Genomic DNA, 12,043 nt, shown 5'->3' on the forward strand with positions numbered 1-12,043 from the left:
AGCCTGTAACATGTTCAATATTGGGAACTTAACAAATTTTATAAAGGAAATCTAAGGAGAGAGTACTTCAAATCAACAAAGTCAAAGAAGAATCAATAAAGACAAAATATATTTCTTGATTCTAAAATAGTCAGTCAATCTAACATAAATCACTTGGTAAGACACACACACACATACACAGTGAGAGGGGTCTTGTATCCAAAGGAAGTCATATTTTGAAATAATCTAACGTCTATGTGCAATTATCTTTGAACTTCAACCTGAGAAATATAAAAACAATGTATACTTGATCTTTCCAGTTTTATTTTTTGTTATAATATAATGTCTTAAAAATAAATAAATATGCTTTGATTAATAATATATATGTAATATGTATGTAAAATCTGATGATGGAAATATATATAATAAAGATTAAAGATATATGTGGTATAGAATTATGTTAATCTATTTAGACTTTTAATACTATGTAGTCTTAAATTAAAAATCCATATTTTATATTACATTCATATTTCCCAAAATGAATTTAACTCTTTGATTGGAAATAGACAAACATGATTTAAATCTCAGTTCCACCCTGAACTATACTATGGAAAAATTACTTAGTTTCCCTGTGCCTCAGTTTTCTTAGCTTCAAATAAAGACTCCACTTGGGATGTTGAAGATTTAAATAAGTACTGAATATAAATTACTTAGCCTTGTGCCTGGAATATACTAAGCACTCAATAACTATTAGGTATAAATAATAACTTTTCAAGGTCAAAAGTCCAATAGAGTGGATACATAACTAAAGCATATTTAAATATGTTGTATAACATGCAGGCATTTAAAATATAATATAGTATTATTCATCTTCACAGTAGAAAAAACAAGAAGCTTCTTCTAGTTGTTTCTATCAACTTTTCAAACAATTTGCATTTATCTGACATATGGGAATTTGTTACTCAGTTAAATTAAATGTATGTTTTTCTCATTGTTTAAGGGAATGAAGAAGGTGTGTGTGTGTGTGTGCATGAGCTTGAGTTAAAAAAAAAAAGGAGATAGAGAATTAGGTTATTTCTCAGTGATTTTCATTATACGTAGTACTTTTCGTGATTTTGCTCTCAGAGTTTTTAATGTAGCAATTTTAAAATTATTATACTGTGAGAAATCCTCGATTTGCTATCATTGTCATATATACTCTGTGTAAGAAAATATCCATAAACACTGGGGATAATCATAAGCATTTACTATAAATTTCCATATGATTACTACACTTTTATTTATTTATTATAAGTATCTCCACAGTGCTATATCATATTGACAAATTTTAATGTTTTTAGATTTGTGTTCACTTATCATCAAATTACCCAAAGATATATACTTCAAATCTACAACTAGTCATCAAGACTAAATAAGGTTAAGCTTAAAATATAGGAATGTTTATGATGAAGATTTTTAGTGTAGAACACATCCTATCACTATTAGAATTTTATCATTATATTTCTAATTGGTTATATAATTCTGTTGTTTTTATATTTGTTGTATGTTTGCCTATTTGTATGTCTGTTTTCATGTAGTTTATTTATAGGTATTAAAACCATCACTGTAAGTCATAGGTTAGTTTTGTCACTAGTTACAGGAAAGTTATGTTGCAGGAAAGTTATATCACTTTAAATGAAAATATGTAATATTACCATTCTTCCGAAGAACCCTCAAATCGCTCTAATATGTTTTTGATACATAGTCACTGAACATATATAGCAGGTAAATTAATAACGCTTCCTCAGAATTTTCTTGTGCTATTTTAAAAACTAGTTTGCAATAGTCTTCATACAAAAATTCAATTAAAATATACTACAATAGAGCAGATTAATGAGGAGATGGAAAAGAAAGGCTATTCAACTATAAACCTGTAACACATGACTTTCATAAAATACATATAAACTTTGCAACTTCTAGCACAAAATGACATTTACTGCGTGCAACAGAACTTCATTGACAGCTATAGAAGGGGGCATATAAGAAAACATGATGTATCTACACAAATATGTTTCATAGGCTTTGAAATATGACATGAAAATATAAAGTATAAGAAGAAACAAAAAGAGCAAAAGAAAATGAAGATATATTGTCATAAAATAAACTCAGGTCAGGTTTGCTAAGATACAGGGTTAGAATAAATTTGATACTGAATAATTGCATGGTTAATTAAAAAGCACATTCCATCTACTGAAGGAATGAAGCATGTGCGTACAGAAGATTATGGAGATACATGTAGATAGAAAAAAAAAAGACAGACATGAATGATATAACTCATACATATTAATGCATAAAACAAGGTTATAGGAGAGTGTTTGTTCTTCTTCATTTTAATAACAAATCATCTGTGTTGATTTATGAATTACTTTTGAGAACTAATAAGGGATAATGGTTAGTATAATGTTTCTGAAGCAGAATTTCCTGGGTTCAAATTCAGTTTTCATATTTGTTGTGTGTAACTTCAGTACTTTATGTCAGTTTCAAGGCTTCCTTGGAGAATGATGACCTCACAGTTCCAAGAGGGTGAAAGAGAAAGCTGCAGGTCTGTTGAGGCCTCCCTATAAATTTGGCACTTCTCTTCTGCTACATCTATTAGTGAAGTGACGTCAAAAACAGCTCAGATTCAAGGGCTGGGAAACAGACTATCTCCTGATGGAAGGAGCTTTAAGAATCTGTGGCGATGTTTTCGTACCCTACCATAGCTATTATTTATCTTCTGGGAACGGGTAGCTTAAACAGAAACCTATCTGTGGGCATACAGACAAGATGAAACATACTCTTTACCCAGCTCTCTAAAAATTTTATGATAATAAACCCAATGTTGAATATAACACTATATGTAATAGCTATGGTACATAAGAAAATTAATTTTTAATATTTTTCCAAAAGGTCACTGTATAGTACACGGAGGTTAATATCATTCTATATTATTGTTGTTGAAGTTGTAACTAATGTTTACCTTAGTATCTGACACAAAGAAGTGGTACAATGAAAACAAATATATACATATAACATATTTATAATTGAACTGTACAGTATTGACAACACTTTTTTAAGAGGATAAGATCTCACTGACACTTACATGTGCTCCTATGTGGTCCATGTTTGTTCACAGCCTCTGCAAAGCCATTGAGAAGTCATTCAGCACAGATGACTCTTTACTTGGATATTTAATAATGCTATTCACAAGATGAAACCTTATGAAATCTATGTCTTGTAACCTTATTGGGCATGCAATTCATGGTTCCAGTGATAGTAAAATAAATCCTTTTGTCTAAACTAGACTCTAGTTATTTATTATGTCACAGTCCTGAGTTTGAAATGATCTATAAAATGTTTAGGAAATACCACTGCTATTAATAAAGAATCTTTGAAGTAATAGGAAGCATTAAATCAGGATGCACAATTGGAATGAAAGAACACCAAAAAAAACATCGATAAGGTTAAATGGGAAGGGCGCTGAAGAGAGGTGCCAGGTGCCTGTTTGCAGTTCTGAACCTTCCAATGCCAGAGTAGCCTTTCACTTCATTTCCTAATGTCCTCGTTTAAGTGCAAATCCATTCAGCTGTCTTTCAAAAGTCAATGTCTACCATGTAAATAGTATACAGATCTTTATGGAATTTTTCTTTTGTCATTTAGTTATTTATTTTGCACAAACATATTTCTCTTGGCATAGGTACGAAAATTTTGGGAATTTAATATTTTATAAGATCCTGGATGCAAATGTGCACAGAGATCCTCAGAACTAATAAAAAAAAAGCTATGGTCAACATTTGTAAAAATGTACAATAAAGATTATTTAGCAATTTGGTAAAAAATGTTTTCTGACTCAAATTTAAGATCTATCCCTTGATTTCTTTTTCACTAATTAAGGATAAGCAAATGATTTATTTGTTGTTCCCATTTGTTCATCTCTATTAAGACTATCACAATATAAAGGTTAATTTTACTTAGAGCATAAAGAGTTGCCATTCACCCATTCTAAGAACAAAAACTAAAGTTGCCGAGTATCATAAAAATATAAAAGAAACTTCAGACATATGCTAAGTAAAGTAATAACTTCTTATAAATGTACACTGTAGGAGTTCTGCAAATGTGCATTGATTAGGACTACATTTTATTCATTATAAATAAAGTTGAAAAACTCATCAGTATTCCCATATGTGGATTAGTTCTACATTTTTTTTTCTATTTAGAATGATTTAAAATAACTGGCATGTCTAGAAATTAAACAACCAGGGGAGGAAGATATGCAAAATTTGCTTTCAGGAACCGATAAAGCAACACAAAGGACCAGCTAGCACTTTTATTTTAAGACATTCAATTAACCTAACCTAAATAGATAATCGCGTGCACAATCTTACAACGAAATGAAAAAACTGAAAGCTGTGGCAGTTTTACCTAACAATGATTCTGATGTAACAACTTATGAAATAATTACATTGTAAGACTGAATAATGCCCACATGATGAAACACAACAGTATTTCAGGAGGCCATCGAACAAGATTATTCTTATATAAATTGCAAAAATTGTGACTAAAGTGGAATGTTGCCTAAAGAGTCAGGAAGAATTGGCATTGGTATTTAGAGGGAGGGAGTTTTCTAGGAATAAAATAACAACGTATAAAAAAGATTCTTAAGTGAAATAAGCCAAAGAAAGACACGTGCCATGCGATCTCACTTACTGTGGAATCCAATGAACAAAGTAAACCAAGGAACAAAATAGCGACAGAGGCATTCGGACATGGGACAGACTCCCAGCTGTCAGAGGGGAGGGGGCTTGGGGGACTGGATGGAAGAAGGTGAGGGATTAACCAAAAAAAATAGGTCTATAACACACAGACACAGACAGCAGTGTGGTGACAGCCAGAAGAAAGGGGGGTGGGGCTCAGTGGAGGTGGGCAAAGGAGGAGAAATGGGGCGGAAAGAGACTTTGCTTGGGGTGATAGGCAAACTATGCAGTGTGAGATGATGTTTTCTTTAGTTGTGCACTTGAAACCTGTATGATTTTGTGAAACAATACCACCCAAATAAATTCAATAAAAAAGTAAAAGTAAAAGAATTCTTGATTTTGAAAATCATTAACATTTCAATTAATTGCATTAATTTACTTATACATTTAAAAATACTTATGAACTCCTGTCATATGTTGGAACCATACTGGTCAGTGAGGAAATAAAACATACACAATCTCTGCCCTCAAAGAGTTTATCATATAATGGGAGAGATAAATAAGAAAGCAAATTACAACATATTTGTGCGAGAGTGACGAAAGGTCAAGAACATTGAAGTGAAGTACCTGTCTCAGATTTGATGTTCAAGGACAGCTTCCTGAAAAAGTCAGGTCATCTGGGAAATAAATATTAAGTGTAGCCAAACAAAAAGTAGAAGTAATAAGAGGATATACTCTATGTTGAATCCCATGATGTCGAACTATGTAATGATATTTTTTAATGTGAGATCAGCAGATGACTTGAGAATTAGGAAGAGGCAGCTATTTGCTTGATAAAACAACATAACTTGTAATTTGCTAAGAAAAATATCTATTTGTGAAAATATACCACTCACGAATTTCAATTATTTGTTCCTTCTATCATTCTTCCAACAAATTATTATTAAATTCTTTCTATATGCAGGTGTATTTTTTGGCAACAGATTATAGTAAAATTCTTGTACTAATGAAACTTACATTTTTGGGGTGAGACAAAAAATTTAAATAAAGTATATAGTGTTAAGAGTGTTATATGTGCAATGGAAAATAAAACTGATAAGGGGGTTATGGAAGGCCAAGGTGAATGAGATTGAGTGTGTGTGGGTGTGTGTGTGTGTGTTTGCGCATGCACACAAGCCATGGGCCACAATTTTAAAAAGGATAAAAGGATGATCAGGGAACACTTCTGAAAACATATTTGAGCAAGGAGTATTTATCATCATAAATGTAGGAAGATATAGGGGTATTGGGGAAGATGGTTCTAGGCAGAAGTAACAGCAAATATAAAAGCCCTGGGAGTGCTTATGTACCTGGAAAGTTGATGAGCAAGGAGGCAGTATACATTGCGGAGTGAGTGAGTGAGATTACATCATCTTGAGCAGGAACGTGATATCATTTGGAATGTTTTAAAAAAGATTCCTGTGGCTGTTCTGTTGAAAAATAAACAGTAGCCCTGGCCGATTTGTCTCAGCGGTTAGAGCTTCGGCCTGCGGTCCAGAGAGATGCGGGTTCAGTTCCCACTAGGGGCACGTACCTCCGTTGCAGTTTGTCCCTGACCCTGGTTGGGTCATGTGGGTGGCAGCCACTCGATGTGTCCCTTTCACATCGATGTGTCTCTCTCTCTCCTGTCCCTCCCACTCTATCTGAACAAAAAATGTAAAAAATGTCCTCGAGTGAGGATAAAAAAAAGAAAGAAAAAATAAACAGTAGAGGTCCCAAACAAAAAACAAGGAAGTTAATTAGGAGATCACTTGCAATAATTTAGTTATAAAATGATGATAGTTAAATCAAAGGGTTAGCAATGCAATGGGTGAGAAAGGACTGAGGTATACGGATACATCTAGGTGTTGAATGGTGAGGATTTACCGACGTTTGGATGTGGGATGAGAGGTGGGCTGAAAGCACAAACAAGGGCCCCAAGATTATGGCAACTCTCAAAGATCACCTGGTAATGTCTAATTGTACACACGGACTCTGTGTCCAGCTTGCTTCTTTTCCTAAGGATTATATGGTCCAACAGGCCTGTTATTAAAGTCAGATACTTAGTCAAGAGGGCGGCATCCTTTCTGTAGCATCCCCCTTCCCTGTAGGCATGCCACCCAGTGCATACGAGCCTACAGCTGCTCACGTGAATTTCCCAGGTCTTCTCCACATCTGGGAACAGAAAGCAAAAGTGAAATACCCAAAAGTGATAACCAATGGAACAAATAATACCATTGTTTAAAAAGTTTATATAAAAGAGATGGCAACCAAGGAGAGTGAAACTCGACTCTCCCATTTGTTTCCCAGTCAGCCACACCCATAATAAACCAAAAATATAAAAAGATTAATGTGTCTTCTACTCAGTGCCAGGAGCAAGAGGGAGATGGCAGGATGCGAGTCAGAACAACATATATGAAAAACAGAACGTAAAAGAGAGTCTGCATGTGCAGAGAATAAACCAGATTCATTATGAGAGGTTTTTGTTGTTGTTTGTTTTTTAGTGGACTGACATTTTGACTCACTTCAGCCAATAGAAAACAATGGAAGTGATGACATGCTATTTCTCTTGGAAATATGACTTCAACAAAGAGACAGCCTGAGCCTACCTGTTGCAAGCTGAAAGCCCACATGATGTAAAGTCCAGTTACCAAGGCACCCTAAACAAGCCAATCTGCTGATCTTCATACATAAGAGAGCCCAGCCACAATGAACAGTCACTGTGATAAGCAGAACAATGGTTTTCCAAAAATATCCATTATCTTAATCCCTGGAACGTCTGAATATGTTATTTTACATAGCAAAGGGGAATTAAAGTGGCAGAAGGAATCAAGATTGCTTATCAGTAGATAAAAAGATCATCCTGGATTATCTGAGGGGATCCAATGTACTCACAAGAGTTCATGAAAGGCAGAAGAGGAGGTCAGGGTAAAGCAATGAAAAAGAACTCTAGTCATCATGGCTGACTTCGAAGTTGGAGGCAGGGTGCCACCAGCCAAAGAACACAGGGATCCTCTAGAATCTAGAAAGACAAGGAAAGGACCTCTTTCCTAGAGCCTTCTGAAAGGAACACCACCCTGTGGACACCCTGATTATTCCCCAATTTGAGACTGTTGTTAGCCTCTAAATTTATGTTAATTTGTTACATCAGCCATAAGAAACTAATGCAAGCACTTACCCAACCGGGACTGTACATGGATGAGTAAGCAAACTGAAGCAAGAAGGAATATCTAGCAGATACACAGACTCATGAGGAGAAATAAATGGTTATAGCTTTAGGTCAGAGTTTTGGAGTGGTTTCATACACAGAACACAGCAAGCATGCTTCTGTACTAAAATATCATAATGACATTATTTTTAAGTAAGGAGGAAAAAGGCTCTAGGTAAGTACTTTGAAAAATAAAAATGTACAAATAAATAGAAATAATAAAATAATTCACAAAGAACTGAAAAAATAGCCAAAGGAAAAGAAGCCCTGGCTGGTGTGGCTCAGATGGTTGGGCATCATCCCATACACCAAAAGGTTGCTGGTTTGATCCCCAGTCAGGGCACATGCCCAGGTTGCTGGCTTGATCCCTGGTAAGGGGTGTGCAGGAGGCATCCTAATCAATGTTCCGCTCTCACATTAATGTGTCTCTCCCTCCCTTCCCCTTCCTCTGTCTTTCTCTAAAAATCAATAAAAAATATACTGTTTTTTACAAAAGGAAAAAAAAAAATAGCCAAAGATTTTTTTTTTTTTTTTAAAGGAGGGTTGGGTGTTCCAGGAGCAAGGAAATTTTACTTATGAAGACACTCAAAATACTAATAGACAACCTTTCAGAAAACATTTATGGATTAGAACAAAAAACACTGTTCTTTGTAAAAATGAAATAAAATAAAAGTTTAATTCCCAAATCTAAATCTATTCTATCAACACTCTAATATGCCACAGTTTTATTTTTTATTTAATTTTTAAAATATGTTTTTATTGATTCTTTCAAAGAGAGAGGAAGGGAGAGAGAGAAACATTGATATGAGAGAGAATATCAATTGACTGCCTCCTGTATGTCTCCTACTGGTGATCGAACCCACAACCCAGGCAGGTGCCCTGACGGTGAATCTAACCAGGACCTCTCAGTCCATGGGATGACGCTCATTCCACTAAGCCACAACAGCCAGGCTATGTGCCACAGCTTTAGAATTTTAATGGGAATGATTCTACCTTTGGGTTCTTGGGGAAATCTTTGGGGTAGTCCACATAGAAGTTGATGCAAATGAGTCAACTGGTCTATTCTCAACCCCTAACCACAGTGCTGGGTTCAGTCTATGCAATCCATAAAGCTAGCCTTAGTGAGTGAAGTCTAGGACTTTTAGTTGATGAGTGGAGGAAAAGTTTTCCTTCTTGTTGGTGATGTGGTAGGTATACATGAGGTCTAAAATTGCTACAGCCATTGTGTTCCCAGGGGAGAATTCTACCTAAAGGCAAAGCAGATCCAGAAGAGGGTCAGCTGTGTAAATTTCAGAAACATGGAGACAAAGCCATTATCAAATTGTTCCTGAAACCAGTGCCTGTTGATGATAAAATATATTCCCTATATTGTTTAAGTACATTCTATTTGAATGTATGTTACATGCAGCTTCTGACTCTGTAGAGTCAGATAACTGTAAATCTCAATCTCTAGAATATTAACTGTGTCTAAAATAGCAATATAACTTACACACCTCAATGCGTTGGTATGAGAAGATAAGCAGATAATGAGTGATCCTTTCTGATGTTTGTATTTGAGAAGTTATTGTGCAAAAAAAAATGGCTTATCTAAGAGAATTAAAAAAACAAAGCTATGGTTAGATTAAATCAAATCGGAGATATTTTTAGTCTTTCAGAGCCCAGGGCTGGGTGCAGGTGAGAAATGGAACTGAGCTATTTCACAGATCTTGGGAAAGAGAGGATCAGATTCCAGGATAAAAGTCAAAGTTTGTCTCCATTTTTAATTTTGTTAAGAATATTTTAGATATTTTGTTAGAAAATTTAATTAACACATATCAATAAAATTGGAACAACTGGGCACGTAGTAATACTATTTTTGCTATCATCACATTTATAATTTGTCAGTATCCTTAAAACATGTTTAAAAAACGTACAATGAAGAGTTTTAAGATGAATTCTGATTAAATATAAAAAAAATCACATTTCTAAGAGACAAACCAATCATATTAAGGAAGAGATTGCTGTTAGAGTCTAGTTGCACTGGTTTTCTGACAAAATAAACAATAATCAAGGAGGTCATGGTTGGTCCTTACAAGTTTATATAATTTTGGTCCTAAGAACTTCAACTAATGGAGAAGTAACTGAAGAAGTTTTAGGGGTTTTCTAAACACATAAAAGTAGAACATTTATTTTCTCTGCTGTCTCATAATAATCAAGTTCATTAATACTATTTCTATCCATTAGAGTCAGCACTGTGATGTATAGTGTTGGATTAATTTTCTTTAAAAATAATAAAGTAATAGAAAGGCTAGACATAATGATAGTGCTTTCACAAGTAGAGAAAACAGTCAGACCACATGCCATTCAGGTGTAAGTGTGTGAGCTTACAGTTTTAGGGAGAAGCCACTAATGTTTCCAGTCCTGGTCCCTAGAAAAATAAACCTAAACCCCAAGAACAAATGAATGTCTAGCATCCGTCTGAGAGTACCAATATCAGCATCTTATTGAAAAATGTTAAAAATTATTCATTTAATCCTTTTATTCTCATATATAAATTTTAATTCTCTCAAATGGACCAAAATAAAAATAATCAGTACAGTAGCACCACCACTCCCATTACTACCAATAATAACTTAGATGCTTTTTCTAAAATAGGAGTATTTCCTTTTTCACCTACAGCACATCAAAGGTTAGGTATTAAGTAACAACCAGTGAAGCCTTATTAATATGAATACACACTTGATAACCTGAGAGATTATGTCTTCAAATGCCATTTACTGGTCTATTAGGAAAAAACAAAACTTACTTAAAAAATAAAGACCCTATAAATTCAGATGTTTTAAATAGGCAGCTATAACTTGAACAAAAGAACTGCATTGATGGAATAATGTTGTATTTATATTTGCTTCATACCACAAGTCTGAAGGAAATCATTGCTTGAGTTGCAATTTAAGTATGGGATTGCAATATAGTACATATCCTCAGGCCTTCTAAGCTTGAAGATTCAATAAACTAGCCTGTCTTTGCTTACTAATGGAGAAAATTTTATTTAAAAAGTAAGATAAAAAAGCCGGCACTCAAAGTACATTTTGTTTAATAGAAAACATTCCACATCTTCAGAAAAATTCCTCAAGCTAGTTGCTGGTTTTGATGAGCTCTTAGTGTCTGGGCCAAACTACAAAACAGGTAAATTGCTCTCACTGTATTCCAATAATGTATCAAGTGGACTCTTAATTATTAATACATTAGATATAACAGAGTAAGTGAAAATGTCCCCAGTAATCAAATAATCTTAAGATATTTCATTTTTACTTATTTTGTGTTACTATATCATTCAACAATAGGTTATTATCAGTCAAGATTGAGTATAGTAGTATTGATGTTCACCAAACAAGGCATAATCATTTAACTAGATATAAAGGTGGTTGAAAAATGGTTTATTATCTCTTCCTAATAAATGCAGCTGTTTATCATGACTAAGTGGATCTGAACAATTGCCTTATCAGACATGTACATGTGATAAAGGAGGCAAGACAGAGATTAAAAAAAAAAAAAAAGCGAAGTCAACAAGTCAACCTGAATCCTCAAAGATAATGAATTTGATGTTGCTCATTAATATTTCTGATGGTTTTACTTGATTAAGCTTTATTCTTCAATTCTTTAATTCTTCAGTGGAACAATAAAATCCTCCGAGGATAGAGCATGACTTCAACTACTTTGTATTGTTCAGAATGCTTAGTAGAGCATCTAATGAGTGCAGGAGGCGCTGAGTAAACATTTGGTGTGTTAATGCATGGCGACCAATTGAAGGGAAATCACATGAACGCGTCATTTCAATACACTGTGGGGAAAAAAGTTTCAGTATTCTAAGTAAACTTGCTTCAGAACCTGGTCGCGGACTCATGCAAGTGGCTGACAGAAACAGGAGTTTGCCCTGTGGTTTCACTATTCCACGGCTTACATGACGCCAAGCCACTGGGGATGCTTTCAGAACTGTTCTCAAGGACTGGTAATAGAGGGCAACAGCATTTCAGAGTGAGGCTTAAACAAATCTAGATTCTCTGCATATCAATTACAATGTGCATCTTTACACAGATAAATTCATAGCACACGTGCCAAGGAGACGAGTGACTGAAGAGTTCAAGTG

The 12,043-nt window shown here is 34.4% G+C and overlaps 1 protein-coding gene across 4 annotated transcripts in view; it reads right to left on the reverse strand.

Moving 5' to 3' along the window:
• EPHA5 (EPH receptor A5) overlaps positions 1-12,043 on the reverse strand; it is a 346,680-nt gene that overhangs the window by 144,343 nt on the left and 190,294 nt on the right. The gene's annotated exons all lie outside the window — the stretch shown is intronic.

Source organism: Molossus molossus, unplaced genomic scaffold (genome assembly GCF_014108415.1).
Source record: "Molossus molossus isolate mMolMol1 unplaced genomic scaffold, mMolMol1.p scaffold_m16_p_1, whole genome shotgun sequence".
NCBI lineage: Eukaryota > Metazoa > Chordata > Mammalia > Chiroptera > Molossidae > Molossus > Molossus molossus.